This window comes from Dreissena polymorpha, chromosome 7 (genome assembly GCF_020536995.1).
Source record: "Dreissena polymorpha isolate Duluth1 chromosome 7, UMN_Dpol_1.0, whole genome shotgun sequence".
NCBI classification, from domain to species: Eukaryota; Metazoa; Mollusca; class Bivalvia; order Myida; family Dreissenidae; genus Dreissena; species Dreissena polymorpha.
The window spans coordinates 14,246,643-14,269,929 of record NC_068361.1 but is presented as its reverse complement, the minus strand read 5'-3'; positions in this window follow the sequence as shown (position 1 = coordinate 14,269,929).

Sequence of the window (23,287 nt, the reverse complement as noted above, 5' to 3'; positions counted from 1 at the left end):
CTGTTTAGTTGACTTGTTACTGCATATTGTAATAATAGCAATTTCTCCATAATATATAACAGACTACTGCAGTTGACAGCCAGTTACCTTTAAAACAGGATTGATGTGTGTTACATGAATAGTGTAGCTTAAAAACTCGTCCATTTTCAAAATTCCTTTGCTTGTAATAGAATGAGCTTCATTTTTATAAATTCATTGTGATATTTCAGCAAATGAACACCGAAAGACAATAAACAACCAATCCACCATTTACACCACACATTAACTGGTAATAAGACAAAATGCTGTCTTATTTCCAGGTATTGTGTGGTATTTAATATTACCTGAGCTAAGACATCTTATTAAATTACCTTCCTATATTATAAATTGATAAAAAAGAACCTGTATTAAATTAAATTCTTAGATTTAATATTCCTTGATCAATGGATTAAAATTAAATTATTAATTAAATTCTTATCTTAATTATTAAATGACTCTTGTATCAAAACTAAATTTATAATTATATCATATATTAAATGATGTATTTATTAAAACTTTCCTTAAAGTCACTATCACGCTCACCAATACATACGGCAACTGTATTATGCTATATAAAAACATTTGACAACAAGAAGTACCATACCATGGTTAATTACAATAGGAAGACCCTAAAAACAAGTAACATTGATGTAAAAACGTTATATTACAAGCATTCGGCAAGTTTTAAGCATCTAAATATCTAAATGTCGTTCCACGATGTAATCTACTTTCACTTTCGAGTCAGGATCGGATTCATTGGGGTTGCGTTCATTTGCATAATTTGTACAAGCCATTTTCGCATTCACTAAGTTCCAGTTACCCAGAATTCATTTTTATTTCACAGACTGATTATTCATGAGAGCTACGTCATGCTTCCGACGCTTACCGTATCCAATTTCGTGTTCGCCCGTAAATGTTCGGATATTTCACGGGAGATATAAATGGAATTACTTGTGGCCACAAAAAAATAAAAACGAGCATTTTGTATCTCGTTAAATCAATTCTACCAGACAACATCTAACGTTGAAATTTTGCATTTTGCTAAAAGGAACATTGATTTTTTATGGGTTAGCTTTATTTAACGAAATATTTGATATTTTTGAGCATGATTGTTACTTTAACTTATAAAACTGAAGCACTTTTTTAATTAAGCACATTCTTCGATAATTTTAACTACACAAAATAAACAAACCATTATTTATACAAATTTACACAAAGTAAGATTGTGAATGAGAATGAAGTCAAATTATAAATGTTTAAATTGTTATAAAAAGTTGATTTAATTGGGGAGGGCTAATCTTATCAGGCACCATACTGTGTCTGCCATTATAAATTTGAGATATATCAACTGATAAAGCGCATTTCAACACCCATATGCCCATAAACCAGATGACAAAATTGGCAGTTCTGTATGAAATATTTCACAACATTAGTAACTGGTATCAATTTGACATCTTTCTTGGGTGTTTTTTATGGATATTAGGGACAGTTAAAAAAGGAGAAATCCATCTCTGTGTGCACTTAAAATGAATCCAGTTGTTCAATGTTTAAAAAATCAATACTTATGAAACATTATCATATTATACTGAAAATTACTTTACTGTTATTAACATTCACAGGTGGAATTTGAGCTTTATTTCCATTGAAATACCAGCCATAACACTTGTCATTCTTTCAGTTATATTGCCATTTGCTCTTATTCATGCATCTGCCAATTATTAAAATTACTTCCCAAAATGTAGAATATATTATAACATTATTATTTTTTTGCAAGCATTCCCCACACATTTGGCAATGTCAATATGGTTGAATAATTCTTGTTAAAATAATCAAAAATAATATTTTTCATGATATTGTTAAAAACACAATAAGAATCTTTTATTGACATACCATATATATATATATATATATATATATATATATATATATATATATATATATATATATATATATATATATATATCGCTCAAATCAGCCAATGGTATAAATGAAGTGTCTTTATTTGTGTCTAGCCGCAGGAAATTTTATTGGACAGTCTGTCTTACAAAGGTCAGGTAAGATGAAAAGCTGGCTTAGACAGCTTCCACGAGAAAGTACAATTGAAACATATACAGGTAACTGTTAAGCATGTGCTAATTATAGCAAAAAACAAAACCTGCATTTTTAATTGGCTCTGGAGATAATCTGTCTACTGGGGTAGGTGATGTCCCCCAATAGCTTATCTTATCAGTTAATTTAAAAACTGCAGTGTGATAGCTTTTTTGATGAAGTGAAGCAAAATGTCTATGTCACAAAAGAATGTTACTCCCAGTTGCAACTGGGCAGACATGTGGTCAATTACTCGAAAAAAATCAATGAAATTAATGATTTTAACTTATTTTTTAACATGATTAATGGTGTTTTTTATTGATATATTATTAATTGGTAATCTCAACCAAAGTGATCAAATTGATTACAAATGTATTAATTTATGCATTTAATAATATTTGAGCTTCTAGACCCTTTATCAACCACTGTTTATCTATGAAAAAATCCTATTCTTATTAAGGGTGTCACGATACGCTCCCCTTACGATACTATACGTATCGCGGTACAGTGTGTACGATACAATAGTTATACGTACCCGGATACGTATTGTCAGATGGAAACAACATACAAACTATTTCAAACCATTTTTCAATTTTATTTAAAGACCTCTACATACATCATTTCTTTAATTTGTAAAAAATGTAATTTTATTTTAAATTCATGATTACACAATTTGTCATGTGATATGAGATGATATTGGGAGAATTTCCGTTAACATTGACCCAATTACTGTGCCATATATTTTATTGATTGCGCCAATGGAATCTTTCTTGCCGCGTATTGTTACAACATCCAAACATCAAAAATTTACTTGGCGCGTTGGCGCATATGAAAAATGCCGCACGGTACCATACGCACTCGGAGGAGTATCGTACACCGTACTGAGGGGAGACTATTACGATATACCGTCCCACAGAGTACCGTGACACCCTTAATTCTTATCCTATTAATTTGCACAAAAAAGAAAGATGAATCGTACTGCATGATTATTGCATTTGATGTTCATGGGCATTTGAAAAGTGCGGTCACTCATTCAACTTCTATCAGGAAGAAAAGAAAATGCCAGAGTCTCTCCTCTGGTGCAGAAGATGCATGAATTGCTTTTTCACAAAGTAACTTGTATACATGGGTTAACATGGTTCACTAAATTTCTCATGAAATCAATTATTTGACTGATCACTTAACTGTCCCCACACCTAATTAAGTTCCAACACTTATTGTTTGCATAAATGCAGATCATCAATGCAAAAGACTGTATTCGGAACTCCACTAATCGTTAGGTACAATAAACTTTTTACCATTATGACCCTAGTGTCACATGAATATTCTGGTACCGTACTTTCTTAGTTTGAACAAGACTATTTCCAAGCACTATAAGTCCAATACCGATGAAACTCCACCATTTTCAGCAATATTTCTAGTCTATTTGTTGCCATACCAATCATAATTATTGACATTGGAACACAATGAATTGACATGCATAATCTCCGTGTTGCCTTCTATCCATGTTTCAAGTTTCACGAAAAAATATGTAGAACTTTTAAAATAATCGCAGGATCCACTATTTTCAGCAATATTTCTAATTTATTTGTTGCCATAGCAACCAGAATTCTTGACGTAGGAACAAAATGAAATGACGTGCATAATCTCCATATTGCCATCTATCCATATTTTCAAGTTTAATGAAAAAATACGAAGAACTTTTAAAGTTATCACAGGATCCAGAAAAGTGTGACTGACTGACTGACTGACAGGGCGAAAACCATAAGTTCCCTCCATTTTCACCTGTGGGGGGAATAACAATACGCATTCCCGTGGATCTAGGTCAATTTTATTTGTACCTCATGTAAATTAGCGGAAAAACCAGTTGTAGGCAAGTTCAAAATAAGAACTATTGTTCAGACTTAATCCCTTGAAATACCCCTCGGGCCGAGATCTATCAGAGATCTACACCACTTGAGTAATTAACTACATGATAAGTTGGCAAGTATCTGCTGTTGTTAATGTGTCATTTGTCTTCATGAATTGAAATTGAATCTGCTTTTTGGTCAACAGTGATCATAATCATAAAATAATAATGAGTAATGACCTCTTGTAGAGGTAATCTATACAATTATTATTTAAGTAATACAAAAGCTATAATTAATGATCAATCCATGATTAATGAAAAAAAGTAATCAATTAATAATCATGATGATTACAGATTAACAATTATGATTTCCCCATGTCTGCTACTGGCAACTTGATAATATAACCCCATTTTTCAGGTAAAAAGTTTTATCAACTCATCAAATTATTATGAAATGGTATTTGTACTAAATACTTCACGTAAAAATAAAAGTTAGAGAGAAAATTTGGCATTTGCACAACAGTAGATAGCAACCTGTGCTTCAGTGATGTGAGACACAAAGAAACTATAATCAAGCATATGCAATACCCTTAATGTTTTGAAGCATATTTAATTTGCATGAAATGTACAACTCTTTTATCTTGAAATAATTAATGAGAAAATCAGAGCTTCCATTGACATACTTTTTTGTATCTTCATCACACCCTAGGGTGAATTAAAAAGAGACAAAACAAAAACACAATTTCTGATAGAATATTGGAAATAGTGTCACAAAGCATTTGGAGAGAATGTTCAAAACAAATTGTAAATACATTTTAAATGTTTATTTATGGATGATGATGAACAATTTAATGGTCAATATAAAAAATGCTTATGAAATGCTGGGAACAAATTAAAATGAATGTTACCTGATCGAAATGTCATTGTGGTTTTCCAGAGACTGTTTATCATCTTTGATGTGAGGTGTGAGCATTAAGAAGCCCTTAAATAAATTGAAAGTATGTCACATTGAATCTTAAAGTATGAGTCTGAATATTGAATTGTGTAAAAGGTCCCTTTTTTGGGCTGGACTAAATGACTGCCAACTTATGACATTGAACAACAAGTTTTACTCTAAAGTGTCAAATGAGCAGTACAACATTTGGCCCAGTGACACCCCATTTGCACAAATATTTGTTTGGTACTTTTTCAATCAATTTTTGACCCTAGCATTATAACCCCTTAGTAAACTCCTAACAACAAGTATCGTTGAAAACGACGGATGCTCCCCGATGATGCGCTTTGTCAATCTATGTGTTAATAACCACCTAAACAAATCTAGTATTAGCCTCGGTGACCTTGACCCCAAATGACATCAAGCGTCATCAAAAGGTAGAAGTCTATGTAAGGTACCTACATGCCAAATATGTAAGAGATCAGTAAAATATTGAAGGCGCTATGAAAAACTGTAACAAAAGTGTGACGGAAAAATATATTATTAGCCTCGGTGACCTTGACCTTTAACCCAATGACCTCAAACCTCATCAAAAGGTAGAGGTCCATGCAAGGTACCTAAATGCCAAATATAAAAGAGATCGGTAAAGTAGTGAAGGCCCTATGAGAAACTGTAACAAAAGTGTGACGGAAAATCTATTATTAGCCTCGGTGACCTTTACCTTGAACCCAGTGACCTCAAACCTCATCAAAAGGTAGAGGTCCATGCAAGGTACCTACATGCCAAATATGAAAGAGATCAGTAAAGTAGTGAAGGCCCTGTAAGAAACTGTAACAAAAGCGTGACAGAAAATCTATTATAAGCCTTGGTGACCTTGACCTTGAACCCAGTGACCTCAAACCTCATCAAAAGGTAGAGGTCCATGCAATGTACCTACATGCCAAATATGAAAGATATCGGTAAAGTATTAAAGGCGCTATGGGAAACCGTAACAAAAGTGTGACGGAAAGAAGAAAGGAAGGAAGGAAGGAAGGACAAACTGGCCACTATATGCTCCGCCGAAATTTTATTTCGGGAAGCATAAAAATATTACACTTGTTTAACCCTTTCCCACACAAAAGCAAAGTGGAAGTGGCTATGTGCAAACAGCATAAATTCAGAACAGCCTGTGAATAACACGCAGGCTGTTCAGGTTTTATGTTGTTTGCTGCTCATCAGTATCTAAGGGTTGGAAATGAAGCCTTTAAAACTTGGATCTAGTAAGAAAGGTCTTGAATTAAATATAACTTTCTAAGGGACTACACATGCGTCAAAATACGTATCTAAGGGGTAAAGGAATAAACAAAAAGTAAGGATTTGTAGATAAAAACTAAGAAGATTGCCAGTAGTATTACAAACAAATAAAAATATGTATATAAAACTGATAGTATTGTCTTTGTGAAATTAATCTGCAGATTCATTAGCCCATCATTCTCAATAATTAAATCAAATACAACTGATAGATTTACCATGCCAACACATTGTTTAAAACAATTATTATAATACTTGGTTTCCTCAATAAAAAAAACAACTTATTTCGTATTCATTTAAAATTAATAAAAAACCCACAAATCTCAAGATTGTTTGACCTGGAGATAATAATATATTTGTGCGGAGTGTGTCCTTCAGCTTATCAGTTACTGTGTTACTGATTGTAATCTAATAAACCGTGGGTGACTGTGCTCTCTAGGGGTCTAAGGTGACACAATAATATAAGACTTGATGCATGTATTTAAGAGGGTATAATGCACTATTTGGATTTTTTTTATATTAAAGGCTCTATAAAGGTGAAGATCCGTAATTATTTACCGATTTTTAAATATTATTTTCATATTTTATTTATAAAGGTTATCAAAAAATAATATATATATATATATATATATATATATATATATATATATGCTATTGGACATTACAATAAAAAAATGAGCAATACAACTTGTTTTGAGCTCAAAATAAAGTGTCCTCCAAGTCAATTGTGTTTACAAACAAACCGTTTATTTACATCGCTGTTTACTCGGGAAAGTGAAAGTGAAAGTGACTCCGGTCACCAAAAATATATCGATGCTTTTTAACGTTTTCCGGTATTACTCACAAAGAAGTTCTCTTCTAAATGGTTAAAACGTTTGTAGTGAACTAATAAATTACTCTCTGCTGGTAAAAAAAGTTGTTTAAAATAGAATTAAAATTGAATTTTCTTTCGGCTATTTTAGCATATGTCACCGCTCTGAGGCTACACATCACGTTAGTTGCAAAAATGTAAACATTTTTTACCAATTATGAAACGGGTATATCTTCCATAATTCTTGGCAACGTTCTACCTAAGCTGTGTTATCAGCAGTGTTTATGCAAGAGTAACTGAAATCCGGTAAAAATTTGACCAGTTGATATGCATAATAATTGGATTTGTCACCTTTATAGAGCCTTAATGACATTAAATAAAAATGGAAACTAACAAACTAACAGCTCATAGAGTATGGACATTCAATAGTGGTGATATTATATTGTTAGTAAAAAACAACTGCATCAATTTATCAAAAATAAACTTAACACATAAAATTGTCTATTTGGTATCTGAAAAATCTTTTCTTGCCTAAATTGTGATGTACACACCATCAATGCATTCGGTTACGTAATATCCCATATTTCTACGAATTCACTGATGGTATTGACACAACTTACATGTAACTGTAACAATAATACATATTAATAATAATTATAATGCGAAAAAGTTCCACCGTAGATTTTCATTTACAAGTAATTGACATGACGCCTTATCAGTGGCGTACGATGTTTTTCCTGTTCACATAAAGTACATTATTAATAACTGCAAATAGAAAAGCGACGTGTTTCTCGAAATTCCACACATGTGTAGTTTGCGTTAATGTTTTAAATTAATTTCAATCTCTGAAAACATCTAATCGCATAATGCATACGTTCAGCGGACGTTAGCATTAGTGCTCATTATATGCACAGACCGTTCCGCATCCGGTTTTGATAATTGTTTACATATAGGATTGTATTGATGTGTGATTCCGTATTGTATAGGCTATTTGTCTCTGGCATTTAAAGGGCTTTCTTTACTTACTTCCGTAAATTCTCAAAGGCATTTATATTAATTTACTAATACAATTATAATATTTGGAGGAGTTTTGAAACAATAATTAAAACAAGAAAGAAAAATACTAAATCAAACGTTTGCCTTTCGCATGGATGAAACCTGGAACCTGTAGCAGCAAAAGCTACCATGCTTTAATTGCATCACTTTAGTAATCAAACGCGTATTTCAAACGATATGTTAGTATTTCAAGTATTGGCGAATTTACCAATGCAATGCGTTACAAACAGTTTATAAGAATTCCGATTTCGATTTATGATTTTACATATACACGAATATATTTTCCCCATCGCGTTAGTCAAGAGTGTTGTTCTTCTCGTTTGATTATAATGCATACAATCTATATTAACTTAATGATATATGTGTAAAATGTGTCGCACCATTTGTTAAGCGCATGCAAAACATGGACAAGACATCGCTTGTGTTTTTTCATCAAGTCTAAGGTTAGAATAAAGTAAGGCGCGCCTTTTAACCGATTTAAGACCAAATGCCTGGCATTGACCGATCCACAAGGATGGTCACATTTTGTATAAGTATTTAACTTTATTTGTGTGTAACGTATTGTCCATATATCACTTGTAAACTTATAAAAAGAAGTATTTCGCGGGTAAACAGCAATACGTGTTCGGCTGCATGCAGTCTATGGTGAGCTGGGCAAATATCCTCCATATATCCGTATACACATAAGAATAATTAAATATTAGTTTAAAATCAAAGACAGCGATAATATTATATTTAATGTTGTTTATAACGAGGCTCTCAAAGACTGTATTAACGGGAAGAGAAATTATTGAACAATTGAAAAAAATCTTGTTCGATAATTATCAGTATGTTAACAGAAACGCATTCTTGGCCGAATTTAAATGCAGAGTCATATTTATTTTTTTAAACAATATTGGTTACACTCGCTTGAAAATCGTTACAAATAACGTTTGAATATGAGAAACATCTAGATGTCCTACCTTAAACTCTCAGATTTTACTTCCGTATATTAAGAATGTCTAGTTATCCATAAAGAGTCCAAGCCGGTAGGTTCAGTACTAATTGCATTGCTAGGTAAGAATATATTGCAGTTGATGTAGCTCACTTGATATTAAGGACATATATCATTCTATGTTAATATGCCTTGTTATAACGATATCAGGAAAAATACATACAACCTTATTATTTCCAGCGACCATCAGTTTTTTGCATTCCAAAGTCTAATGAGAATATGTAAAAAAGAAGAAGCAATTAAGTCATCTGTTTTTGTTCGAGAAACCCTGTTGATCAGAAAGTCCACATTGAATGTTGCTCCGAACACAAAAACGACCATCTGCTTGTCATGTTCCGCGAGTTCTAGTGCATGCTCGTTTGTGCAATTGTTTGTTTAATGGTATTTATATAATATTTTATATCAAATGTGTATAATTATTTAGTATATGTTTGAATATTATAAACATAATGATCCATATGTATGCATATCCTTATGTTATTTGCTAGATCATATTTGTTTTACGGAACTAAAAATGTTTATATATATGCGTACCAGCCATGTTTGATTATACAATATGCTGCCTTATATAACCCACGCAATTTATAGTGGCTATTTCCTTCTATTCAATAGCATAATAACACGAATTGTATACTTAAAATTACCCAATATGTATTTAGTTCATTTTGCATAAATGTTAACAGCATAATAGCTGATGTCAAAACTGTCGCATAAATACTTTGTAAAAATGCGATTACCGGTATCTGTGGTTCCCAAATACCGTAATGTATTATGTTTTATAGCATGTAAAATACTAAATTCTGTATTATCACTTACTTTTATATGAACATCTGATATGTCTATTATAGTATGGTTAAGACTGGCGATGAACTATTTACAAGTCGTAATAGATATCTGTTTTGCCTTGATGTTACGAGGTTTGCAATCATGACTGTTCTCACATTTTCGATAAAATATTCACACCTGACTCCAACCTGCATTTATTTGACAATAGTATTACATTATTAATAGACTCGTTTTCAACAGCCTTTTTTATTGACACGTATAGTCTTGCATTATAATAAAATATTGCAAAAATTGTATTACCAAAGAAGAAACGTGTATTTTCGGTTTACTTTAACACACATGTTATGATGTGTTAGATTTTTGAGATAATAAATATAAATATAAATACGCTCAAACTATAAGGGCGGGGCCATTAATTAAATGTTCGTAATCGAAGAAAAATATTCCATATGTGCTTAAGGACAGCTGAGTAGTATAAAGACACACATACACACTGGTTCCAAATCTAGAAAATGCTATACCAAGACAGATGCGATACCCAAAACGAATCCGTATCACCATTGACTTTTCGTTGTACCGCTATTCCAATTCACTTGAAATAGACCAGTACATGGCATGACATGTAAACACTCATGTAAAAGCACTGAATTAAAGGGAATTCTTAAGCTTGTATATGCATACGGACAAAATGACTACTATTAATCAGCTCATAACATGTTATAAAATGATTGCTATCAAGTGTTTATTAATAAATGTACATTTCTATATATTAGACTTACTTAATATTTGACCTTTGTTCAATCGTTCAATCGTTCAAAATATTTATCTCATTTATATGTGACTTAATGTTCAGATATGTGTGTGGCTTTGGATACGCAAATTTGACATTGTAATTAAGAAGCCTGTTCCACATGGTCTATGCAGTCCTGTGATGATCACACTCAATTAAACACTCGCGCTCAAGGTCACGTTTTGTTTTCATCATAAGCTATTAATTATGAATAATTTTTCACAAATAAAAGACGGTCACCTGCTTATAAAAGAAATACACAACCATGTAAAAGGACTGTATGTGGAATTAAGTATTTTGATAAAAACCTGCAACATCGCATTTTGTAAATCCTAAAATGCACCAAACTTTCTTAATGTTGCTGCTATATATGTCGTTCGTAGGGCGTACATTTATTTTTTGTCAAACAAAATTCAATAAAATACACACTAAATGCATTTGCAAATACACAGTGATCGTTATTTATTCGTAAGAAAAATTACATATTGTCATAAATTGAGATAAATTAATGTATTATCCCATGTGTGTTATACAAACAATGGTTCCTACCTAAGTTTAATATGCATTTATATTATTATGCAGTTTTCAGACATTTTATCGTTACTGTCAAACGACCTAAGTCTACTATTGTTTATTCAATTAGTTCAAATTAGTGGCAACTCTTTAGATAAATGTCAACCGTAGGTATTATTATGCAAACACTATACTCATGTCATTGCAATTGGCAATACATAAACATTAAATGAAGCCAATAAATTAATATCATACTTATAATAGCCTTATATTCCAAAAAAGTATGCATACATGAAGGTTTCATACAAAGTAAAACATCTGAAGTTCATGCCTGTTTATTTCCAGAATTGATAATTTAATACAAATATCCGGACATGACAATAGTTCTGGAGGTAGTGAATCTCAGATTGAATACCCGGTGAAACATGACAAATGTGTTGTTTACTTTAATTGTTCACAACTGCATGATACAAAATATAATTAAAACAAAACGTTAGTATATTGTCGTGATTGTATATATATATAATATCACATATTACATATAATAATGTGTCATTACAATATTTTCTGGAAGAGTTATATAATGTTGACTGGCAACACAAGCGTATGAATTAAACCGTTTTGCAATATTACAATTTCTTGGAATGTATACAAAACGGTGTACAGTTATAAATATTGTAGTATGGCATATTTTTAACTAAATATTATTTCAGTAATTATTTTGTCTTTACGTTCAAAACACTGGCAGTGTTTGTACTCCTTAAAATGAAGTGTCGTCGTAAGAGTCTTATCTGCGTTTACTTTTTCCACGTGTTCGTTGCACTGACGGAACGCTCTATACAGAAGTGAATGAAAAAGGTCAATAACTGGTAGACTTTGATGCATATATATTTCGGTAACTTTCAAATATGTGTTCAAATATATGAATACAATTAATAAGGCTTACATGTTACTCAAATGTATTTATTGACAATTCAAACCCGTAAAACTGCTCGCAGTCAATAGTTCCATTATCACTTGCTCCGACATTACTTGTTTTGTACCTCGAGTTGAACAACGTCAATGTCACATTATGAATGCTTTTTTGCTCTAAACCTGAAGTGCATCGATAAAGTCTCGCTCTAGTTGTTTGCATATTGAATATTCATGCATACCTATGAGATGAAAAGGTTTGTCAAGATGGCCAAGTTTGTGTTGCAGTCCAGGATTGTGACACAGCTGAACGGTTTGTGAATGTATTATTCTATTACCCTCCCGAATCTCAAGTACGCATTCCGCAGACCATCTTGAAACAGGATTGCACATTCAGTCGAAACTGTAAAAGTGAGACCATTTGCCATACGAACAAAACTCAAGTTCATACCGGCACCCTTATTCACACTCAAACTTCTGACAAATAGGTATGGTTTGGTTGTCACTCTTCTGAAGTCATGATTGGGAATCTGATACGGTTGATAATCCCGTCTCCCAGTTTATTCCGAATTTCTTCTCCTTTCGCCTGTTTTCCAGTGGATTCAATCCTCTTTGAAGCCCATCGTTTGCATGCTAGGTACACTTCACTTTCACTGCACAACATTCTGTTCATTTCTGAAACCTCTTTTAGTCCCTCCACTGACATTTCAAGAAATACGTCAGATTCTAAAACGCATTTCGATTTATTTTTTATGAAGTCTAAGCACTGTTCTTTTAGACCCTGGTAGTCAAAACGTATGGCCTGATCCAAGATTATACATACATTATTTGGATCGATTCTTCCTTTCAAGAATATCTCACACAAGTGGTTTCCAATCCAGAAATATCGTATTTATTCGCAGCGTACATCAAAGGCATGACAATGTCCGCGGTTAGGTCTACTTTGCCGCTGTATAAATACCAAATTAAAATAAAACATATATTACATATCACAAAAGCACGTTTATTTTAACACAGACATCAAGTGATCAATTATCATAATAGATCCATAATATATTATATTTTTTTAAACGCATTTTTATTTCGATTTCTCAGAACTTACAAAAGGTTCACAGGATATCACATGTTTATTTTACATTTTTAAAAAGTTTGATGTTAAATAATCAAGTTTTCATTTCATTTGAAGAATTAAGGTTTTGAAACACATTCCCGGCTGATTTCAATGTTACAGAGGCCCATATCGTGTAAGCATTGCATACCTGAATGCCACACATCTTCTTTTAATCAAGAAAACAATTCTGGCAATTTCCTACTGTGTTATCTTTTCCCTGTATGTGTTTCAAATCCCTATTTATCAAAATCTGCCAAAATGTTTAATAACCAACCATGTGCGAACTGGTGCAAGAAATCGAAATAAACATTTTCCGTGGCTTTTACATGCGTAAATATATTATCATTATTATATTAATATATCTACGTTTTAGTTTAACTGGCTTAACAAGTTAAGAAAAAGCTTTTTTATTTATGTTGAACAAAGTTAATCAAATAAGTACACATACAACTCACATTTGTTCAAATACTTGAAATGTCAAAATGTGTAAAATAACGAAACACATTTGGTGTGTTGTTTTATTTAACTTGGTTGCGTAAAATACTTTATCCTGAAATCATAGAACGATGACTTTTGTCTAAATAATCACATAAGCTAAGATGATTGTTTTCTAACCTTTCATCTAACCTTGTTTCTTGAAAATTTGTACAAGCAGTTTTTCGAAAATAATTAAATGTCGTCACATAGAATGTTAGAATTATTTTCCCTGTACACTAGAATATCTTAATTGTTCACAACAAATATAAAGTCCTTTGGCCGTTTGAAATCGATTACCTCACTAGAATCCTCAGTATAGGCTCTTCGATATCCGGTATGTTGATGACGTTACTTGACTCAGCAAGTGCGCCGCAAAACATGGCGTGAAACACCGGACTGCGACTGCAGAATAAATTTGTGACATTTCAGACGATTGTGGTCGTTTCCGGCAGCTAATATGACGTCACACAAATACCCATCATCAAGCATCTTAAGATTCGTGTCGGCGAAGGATTCCGAATGCTGCCACACGATCGTCATTTTCTGTGAAATAATAAACACATCTGGTGTATTGCAGATGACAACTGTATGGCTTAATTACCACAGATTGTTAGAAGCATACGCCGGTACCTTTGTATTTCAAAACATTATCACAAGTATGTTTTGTTTTCTTTTATTCAATCATTATTGAGAACAACGCAAAGTATTGAACCGTACACGGCTGATTGTAGAACCAATAGAAGACGTATACTAAGATTTGTTTTGTTTGTTTGTTAAGCACTTACCCGACCATAATTCTTGGTGCCGACTTTATTTATATTCCAGCTTATTATTTTGACCAAATTGTTTATTCGATTATACTATTGAAATTGAATTTAACTTATTAGCATATGTATTGCGAAGCGATTTTGAAGAGTTATAGCATAAAGTGGGATTACATGTGTATAGCAAAACGAAAAAGAAAGTTGTCTGACTAGATTTGTGTACTTGTAATGAAAAAAACAACACTTGTTTGCCTGATTGCAAGTATAAACAATGCTATCCCGAGAAAAAAATGTTTTGGAAAAGTTGTATAATAAAAGAGATTGGTTAGCAACTCGAAGTTGTTAAAAAAATATGTCATAATATAAAATTTTCGCCTATGGCAGGTGACCACACACAGCAACATGAAATACTTCAAGATAGCATACTGATGAATAATATATTGCAGAACACAAAGTATCTCATGAATTGTTATATATCGCACGTTAATATCACTTATACTTATACTTATACTTCTGATTACTTATCATTCCAAAAGATGTTTTTACTTATTATTATCATAGCCTCACGCTAACCACCTGTGGCTGGACATACACCTTTAAAAAACGCTATACAAATTCAAGTACTTATGCACTTAATTGATTGTAAACAATGAAGGTTGAAATCCGGGCGTGGGAATTTTTCAGGTAACCAAGAGCGACGTCAACGTTCATGACAGACCTGTTCATATGACATTTATTTATTAATTGTTTCCAACTTGGTTGAAAATTATGTTTTATGATATTTTAATACATGTAGTAGAAGTAGTTTTTTTTCTCAAAGAGGAGTACACTAGTTGTACAGTACTAGACACGAGTACTTGTAACTTTCAGGTTTCTCTTTATACCACAGACATTATATAGTCATAAAATGATAAATATATGTTTATAGACATTGTAATTATAGCCTTGTAAACAGACTAGAGAACTTTGAAAGTTTCACGCACAGGTCTGTGGCAATGGGGGTTTGGGCTACTTTATAAATATGAGGTCGATATGCAATGCACATCGGTAGATTACGTCTACTGTAATTATTTGGACTAGGGAAGGGCCACACTTCCAACACATCAGCTCCGTTTTGTCCTGAATAAAATACATGTATAATTTCTTTAGTGCGAATTGCATCTTACAAATATCAAAAACATTCAAGGCAGTCAATTATTGTGTAGTCCTACTGGTCTTCATGGCAATAATAAACGTGTTTAGTTTAATGGAGATTATTAAACAAATGGAACTAATTCAGCTTATTCAGTTTACTAGTCAAAATGATTCGGATGTTTTCGCTTTTTTTCCGAAAAGTAATTTATTCAACATACGGAAAGTAAACGCGCGCAACCTGTTGTCATAATTTAGTAACTTGCATTCTGCTTAGTTGCATTCTGCTTACTGCCTGTTGCAAACTGCCGTTGTAAATGACGCTTACTGGCAAAACCGATTATGACTGGTCTCAGAAATAATGAACACACACACACATTGGATAGTCACCAAGCATTTTGCAACAATCATCAAGTATAACCGATAGAAAACAAGCATGTTGAAACTGTTATGAAGCATGTTAGAATAAACATCACGTATAATGTAAATATTCATCATTAATGATGTAATGTTGCAGCAATCATCAAGTATAAACGAATAGACAACAAGCATGTTGGAATTGTCATGAAGCAAATTAGAATAAGCATCAGTCATAATGTAAATATTCACCACGAATGATGTAATTTTTACCTAAATACCCTTCCATAGACATGTGTTGTTACTAACATAGACATACAGACTTGAGCATTGGGAGTGACCTAATCATACTGTGCTATGGCAGTATTACGGAATACCGTTAGTGCCATCGTGGTTACACATTAAAATCCAGAGGGCGAGAACGCGAGAACGCGATAGTACGATGGCGCCAAAATGACAATACTATGATGACAGTGTGACAATACGATGGCGACAATGCGATAGTACGATGGCGACAATGCGAGAACGCGATAGTACGGTGACGACAATCAGACAGTGCGATGACGACAGTGCGACAATACGATGGCGACAGTGAGATAGTACGATGGCGACAATGCGACAGTTCGAAAGTGCGATAATACAATGACGACAGTGCGAAAATACGATGACGACAGTGCGACAATACGATGGCGACAGCCGACAGTGCGATAGTACGATGGTGCCAATGCGATCACGCGATAGTATGATGGCGGCAAATCGAAAATGCGATGGCGACAGTGCGACAATACGATGGCGACAATGCGATAGAACGATGGCGACATTGCGATGATACCACGGCGACAGTACAATATCGAATTGTCGCCACCGTACTATCGCACTGCCGCCATTGTATTGTCGCACTGTCGCTTTCTCGTCATCGTACTAGCGCGTTTCGCAATCGTACGAACGCATTGTCGCCATCGTATTGTCGCACTGTCGTCATCGTATTTTCGCGTTCTCGCATTCTCGCCCTCTGGATTTTAATTAGTAACCACGGTGGCCCTAACGGTATTTTGTACAGTAAAGTGCGTAAAATCTGGTTTGGACAAACAGGTTATATGCCGAAAACAGATGTTGAAAACCCGACTTTGTTTTATAAGTAGTAGTCTTAATATACAATAAGTTTTCCGAGCTTTAAATAAACATATTAAAATACAATTCATGTTCGTGTCGGTTGAAGTTCTTGTTAATAGTAGAAGCTAAGATCACAATAAAACGCTGATTGGGCTTACTAATTTGAGGTAAGAAAAAACACATCGCGATATTATATATAACATATAACGCGCATCCGCCAAGTTCGAGCGCCCTTCTCGTTTCCGTCTTTTCCGGTGAAAGTTTCGCACAGGAGCTACCGAGTTCGGATATGAGACCACGAATCATGGCTTGACTTTATATATCAGTCAGCGTAGAACCTGACCAGACTGCGCGGTTGGAAAAGCTAGGATGGACCATCTTTGACCGCATATGACATGAGACCCATTTTTATTTTCGCATGACGCGGGTCATCTGACCTTTATAATGTGTATATAGCTTTGAATAAAATTTGCACATAGTTTTTTTGCATGGACTGAAATGTAATAAAGCTTGTTACTCAGCGGTGTGTACAGTATGACAGCGTTGTCTGTCTGCGATGCATTTATACTGGTTCTAAGCTGGCATACTCACCAATTGGACTCAACCATCTGCTCGAACAAGAAATTATAAGTTCTACTAGCATTAACCTGAAATTGTTACTTATTTTTAAAATATTCATGTTATTTATATTATTCAATTTATAATTCATAATTATAATTAGTATTTCCTTTATTGTTGTTTTTCGCATTAAGAAACTTATTCGGCTTACGAAACTAAAAAATCCCATTGGAAAAAAATCCCATGGGAAAAAACCATGGGAGAAAAAATCCCATGGAATTTATTTTCAAACACGACTAAACGCATTAAAATACCGTAGGTTGTTCATCATTTCATAAAATATGATGTTTTTGGAAGTTGCATGAATAATTATCTCAAAATAAGAAAAAAAACATGGGATTTTTTTCTCCCATTTTAAAATGGGATTTTTTTATTACTAAATATTTATATATATAATTTGCATAAAACCAATATACAGTCCTTAAATAACGTAAAAATACTTGCAAACGCATATAAAACACGTTTTTTTAAATGTTCAAAATCCCATGGGATTTTTCTCCCATTTGCAAATTATGGGAGAAAAAAAATCCCATGGGTAAAAAAATCCCAATGGGAAAATCGAAAATCCCATGGGAAAATGCAAAAACCCATGGGACACCATGTTTGCTTATAAATTTCATAGTGAAGAAAACGCATTTTTTGAATGAAAATAACCAATTATTAATAAAAAATAAGACTTTTATCGCATACTATGTCTCAAAGTAGCGAATCTTTAAGAAAAAGGGTACTTAAGTTTGCGAAATCTCGGTTTCGCAAAGTTTTTTCGGTGGCCGTTTAGTATTAAGATATTGCATAGTATAAACAGTTAAGACATTCTGCTGCTTAATAACGTTAATTATTTGATTAATTTACAAGGGACAAAATTGTCACAAAACCAGGTTTTCGATTTCAAAAAAAGTATGATAAAGAAAGACAATTCAAAATGTGCATTGTAACTGATTGTTCCTAGTTACCCACCTTGTTTCAAATTCAATCTATTTTTAGTCGCGACGACCTTGACCTTGGAGATATCGACGTAATTATTTCGCATGTCACACCGTCTAATGATTGTGAACAAATGTACTAAGTAATTTTTTAATCTAACAATAAATGACATAGTAATGGCCAGGACAAAATCATGTATGGCCATTTTTGACCTTTGAACTCAAAGTGTGACCTTAACGTTGCAGATATCAACGTAATCCTTTCGCATGACACACCGCCCAATGATAGTGAACAAATGTGCATAAATGATTTTAAAATCTCACTATGAACGACATAGTTAATTCCCGGACAAGCTTGTTCCACCCGCCCGCCCGCCCGCCTGCCGACATTCACCAATCTAATAACCATGTTTTTTTCCTTCGGAAAATCTGGTTAATAAAAATATTCTCGGGCATACTATTATATTAAAACTTTTACTTTATCACAAAGGAGTCGCCTTGGTCCATAAAGTAAGCATATAGTAAATATTATATATATATATATATATATATATATATATATATATATATATATATATATATATATATATATATATATATATATTATTATTAAGTCAATAATTAATAAATTTCGTAATGGATTTCTTTTAAGATTGTGCACTTTAAATAACATGTTTATCAAACTCTTTTTAAATAAAATGCATACTCCTCCTGAATTAGAATTGCCAAAATTAATACATCTCATTTTGAGTAATCTTTTTTTCCCATTGAATTGACAAAATATACGGGCATATAGACTTTTAAGATATTCAAAAACACCAGGTCTTTTCGACATATCATTAAGATCAAGACAGTTGTATGATACTATCTTTACAGTATCCATTCTCAATATATGGGATGACATGTTCGTTGACATACCTTAGACAACTTGAAGCCTTATCATTTACTGCTGTCCATTTACAATACATGTTATTATATTCCAAGCAAATACAATTGCAAAGCAGATTAATCACACACATACAAATTTGCAATAATATTTAAAGAAGCACTTTAGCGAGAACTAAATGTACAAAATTAGTTCTAAGTGCAAGGTAAATTGCCCTAAATATAAGACAACAAGTTTGGGTTGCTCAACATATACTAACGAAAACACACACCCACGAGCGTTTAGGTATATTAATATTCAGTAGCCTGTCTATAGTCAAGTTTAGTCTTAAAGCTAATAAAGCGATTTTACAATAAAATAACTATTGTATTAGTGGCAGAAAATAGATGGTTGCACAATATTAATCAAATAACAAACACAGCAAAAAGAACACAAACCCTGTATCCAATTGTATTAACGGCAGAAAATTAATAGCACAAATATAATCAATAAAAAACATATAAAAAATAACCGTGTATGCAATGGAAAAAATTTGCTGAAATAAAATATAAGTACATATAATGAAAGTCAATAAAGGTTACACTTACCAGTTGTTGTGTTTTTTATCGGAAAGAATGATACTGATTATACCTATTACACATTACAAACATGTGAATTATTTTCATAAAGCTTAGATTCATATTCGATACAGAAAACGGATCGCTGAATTACTTATTTTATGTCAATTCCATACAATTTAAGTAAGCCATATTTTGTAAACAAAGGGAAACAAACCTAACAAATATAAATATATTAAATTGCAACGTAGACTGAGAAATAGTACAATAAATTGGAGCAAGCACGGGGTGTATTTGTATCTTCCTAATTTTAGTGTTGTCTTCGCAGCACCTGCTGCTTATACAAATAGTAATGACACAAGCGATTTAATACACAATTGTTTGCATGGCAGCATGTTTGTTTTCATTGTTTTGTTATATATAGGAACTAATACAGATCTTAGCAAGACTTGTAGTATAAATTATGTTCTATTTTTTAGTTTATATTTAGTAAGTGTTCGAACTACTGTCAACTTTGTTGGCAAATGTCAAGAGTAGTTGTTTTATGCATTCACTATACCCAGGTAATTGCACTATAATACGCGGAATGAAGCCAATACATTTATTTAAAAGTTTAATAACGATATATTCCATTACATGATATAAACTTTCAGGTCACAAGGTAGAATACCATGTTTGTGTTTCTCAAAACTGTGAAGAAAATGAATTATACTATAAACGTTTAAGGAAAGTCCTTGTGATCGGATCATGTTCAGTGAAATTTCCAATGCGGTGACCACACGATTGATAATTATTTATGTTAACTTGAATAACATGTGCTTTACCTCTTATTTGATAGGCGAGTTACCATTTGTCATCAATAAAAGACAAGCTACACAAACCTTTTGTTCTTGATAACTTTGATTTAGTGTTCAAGGCAGTATGGATGCCATTTAATTTATTTCCATAAATATCTTAAAATTGTCATTTTTCTTAGCAAGTGAGTTGTTATTTATTCTGACGTTAAGATTAAGTGCAGCACGCATTTAAACTGGCCGTGCCACGACGGTGATGAGAGTAATTGACTTAAGTAATCGGTAATTGTTTTGTAAAGTTCTGATATGTAAAATCCATCCGTTAATAAATAACAGTATAAACAGACTAACAGATAGAAGCAAAATGTTTTTTCGCTGGTGACATTTCAGGAATTTTATTTTTCCAATTTTTAACAGCACTTGAAATACACCACTTAATGTAATGCAAGCAATCTGCTTAAAAGCACATTATAAAAGGAAATCGTTAGTTGTACGTTAGTTAAGGATCATTTATGATTGTTACTGTCATTTGTTTCTTTCACAACATAAAAGATGGTAAAATTGCCTGTATGCTGATCGTCACAAATATGAAACAACCAAATTAGTTGAATTGATATATCAAGCCAAATATATCTCGAGTGTCAATTCTATGTCCCAGCCTTTTGCTGGGGAAAAATGGGGTCGCCGTTTATTATTTTTAGATAATCGAATTATCTTACAATACCGTATTTATTTGTTACAAATCGAAATTTTGGCAACGCATATAAGAGGTTGATGTTAAAAAGAATGAGTAACATACATAAATACTGAAGCAAGCTTTTATTGATTGAGTAACTAATCAAACATATAATTTAATTGTGTTATATTGAACAAAATGGAACACAATAATTGGAAAAGCAGAACGTATATCAAGGGATACAACGATGTTACAATATAACGAAGTGAAACTCCAGCTGCTGGAGCAGTATTGAATTTTCATTAAAAACAATTAGTTGGTCCTTTATTTAAGGCAAGTGACCGATTGCCCAAACAGTACAAAACAGCACAATACAGCACAATACAAACCAACATAAACACAAAATATGAATAATGCTGGGGTCACCGCCTTGGAACGGTCAATGCAAAGCATTGGGGGTTTAAACCTGGTTATAGAGCGCTAAACCTCACACTTGGCCCAGCAATATTCATAATACATTCAAGTGTAAATACAATTTAACGTTATAGCATTGTAACTCAAATTAAACAATAATAAAAGGGAATTTAAACGCATTCAATTTAATTACTATTTAATTACTCAATTGTATTGAAGATACAAGAGTAACAGAATTACAACTTTTTGACGAACGATCAAATAAAACAATTAACAATTGTCAACTACATTCCTTCTTTATAGAAAAGATTTGAGAATGTAGAATCATAGAGTAAATATCTCAGATTATCATCGCGCAAATACAGGAAGAAGCAGCAATAAAGGGTGTAAAAATTCCCTATTACATAGCTTGGTTGTTTATGTGACTGCTAAACAAATTAAAAATAATTAAATCAAACAAGAAACGCCTATCAGAGAGAAAATATAAATAAAATGGAACGTTATAAACCCAATGACCTATGCATGTAGATTACAACTGGGAAAGTCGGTCGTATGACGTCACAAAATCCATAATGACATAATGACGTGAACAAATTCCAAGGGCAGTACTAAATAAAAATATTAATCGGGCTGTGCTACTAATAAAACAAGTTTACGTGATTTAATATTAAGAAGCAAATGAATACAAATGGTAATTCCATTAAAGCGACATTATTGGAATCAAACAGTATATAGGTGTTTTGACAACTGAAGACAGAAATGATTTGATGTACGATTTGAGTCCAAATGTAGTTTACATGCAGATTTGTTCATACGACACAATGACACAATTTTATTCAACAGTGAAAAATGCCTATAATGTAGTATTCATGCAGATTTGTTCATACGACACAATTACACAATTTTATTCAACAGTGAAAAATGCCTATAATATCACTAATGATTCCAAATTTTAAGGGAAGAAAGATATAGTGATTCGAAAACCATCAAACACGTGTTTTTAAGTACATACGCATCGTATCCTTTTGATAAAAACAAGTTTATTAAATTGAAAAGTTTTGGCATTTTGTTGTCGTGTAAAATATATGAAAACGCAATAAATGTTCATATTGTTGTTTATTAAAATAACGAAGATGCTTGACATTTTAATACAGTAAATTAAAAGTAGGCAACCATAAAATATAGATCAAAGACATTGAGAGAAAGCCGTGATTTGTTTGCTACATTTATTTTGAGAGCTGAATTATTAGAAAATGATGAAAACAAAAGTGTCAATGTACATTAAAAAAACGATCAAATTATAACAAATACATTTTAAAGCTTAATTTAAAACCGAAAGATAATAAACGTCGTTGTTATATCGAGTATATGATGATTCCGAAGGATAATGTATTTTTTGGTTTAAAATTATAATAACTTTTTACT